At 45.8% G+C, this 1,425-nt stretch overlaps 1 non-coding gene across 1 annotated transcript; it reads right to left on the reverse strand.

Moving 5' to 3' along the window:
- Positions 1 to 715: 715 nt before the first annotated feature.
- TRNAK-CUU (transfer RNA lysine (anticodon CUU)) lies at positions 716 to 788 on the reverse strand. The gene has a single exon. It is a non-coding gene; the product is annotated as a tRNA-Lys (tRNA).
- Between the last annotated feature and the right edge of the window lie 637 nt (positions 789 to 1,425).

A 1,425-nucleotide genomic window follows, 5' to 3' on the forward strand; every position in this document is an offset into this window, starting at 1 on the left:
CAATCAAATCACGGATGAGAGATGTTTTAGCATTTACTGACCTGGCATTCAACAGCACCACTGTGATCCTAGAGGGAGTGTTTCCAGAGCTCCCTGGGGCTGCAAGGTTGGGAGAAGAGCCAGAAAAAGTAACAGGCCTCAGTTGCCTGGACCATTTCCCTCTGTAAGGGCTTGCCCAACTCCCACCACCATATCTCCCTCTGCCCACTACCCATGAAATCGCCACCCCCAGACCCCTGCTCTCCCCGCCCAACCACCCCCAGCTCCTCTGTTTCAATGACATTGAAACAGAGGATCACAGTGAGTCTTTAAAAGGTTCTTTTAAAAGAAAGGTTTTTTAGGTTTTTTTTAATAAATAAGCAAAGAAGAATACTGACAAATACCTTCTGGGAGGGCATTCCAAAGATGGGGAGATTACTACTGAGAAAGTCCTATCCCTTCTTGTCCTCAATCTGCTCTTCAGTCTGCTCCGCAATCTTGTTCTCAGTCTCCCCCACAAAGTTGTTTCTGTCTATAGGACCTGTGTGAGGTTTAGGAAGCTGCCTTATACTGCATCAGTCCATCTTAACTCAGTGATGTCTGCACTCCAGGTTACTCTCCAAGGTTACAGGCAAGAGTCTCTCCCAGCTTTACCTGGAGAAGTCAGGAAATGCATGGACTCTCCTGCATGCAAAGCAAATGCTCTACCACTGAGCTACAACCCCATCTCCCAAAACACCCTACATGGGGCTCGAACCCACAACCTTGAGATTAAGAGTCTCATGCTCTACTGACTAAGCTAGCCAGGCTTAACCACAGTCACTGATAATTTTTCTTTCCTCCAAGAAGATGGACAGCAAAGATTCTGAGAGCTTTTTCCCTGAATAGCTGGAATGGAATGGTAGTCTTTTCAGTGCTTCTGTGAAACTGTATCAGAAGCTTCATTGCCATACGTGATGATGAACTCTCAAAACCTTTTTCTGTCCTCTTTAGGAAATCCTGGAGAATGGGTAAGGTGCCACAAGGAACCAGCCCGAAGTTGTGTTGCTCAGTTCACCATTTCTGTGTGCTTCAGTATACTCCACAAACCAGAAACACTGCCATTTTCCTAGCCTGCCTGGAAGAGAAGCTTTAGCTGTCTGCATTCCAAAATTACAGGTCATTATGACAAGGCATTTTCCTAGCACCCCCAGGTCATTGCTGGACTGCAAAATGGACCAGGGAGATGCCCCTCTGATTGCACCTGAGCATATGCAGAGATTCAGGCCAGACCAAATCAGAGGTATAAAAGAGATAAAAGGTGATGGGATGCTGGCTTATTTCCTTCACTATGAGCATTCACTGATAAGAAGTCTTCAAAGACTATTTCCTCATTATCCTTCTCTCCCCCTCGCTTTCAATTTTAACAAGATTTGGTGAGTAATACCAGAGAGAAATTCCTCCCCC

Source organism: Hemicordylus capensis, chromosome 2, assembly GCF_027244095.1.
Source record: "Hemicordylus capensis ecotype Gifberg chromosome 2, rHemCap1.1.pri, whole genome shotgun sequence".
Lineage (NCBI taxonomy): Eukaryota > Metazoa > Chordata > Lepidosauria > Squamata > Cordylidae > Hemicordylus > Hemicordylus capensis.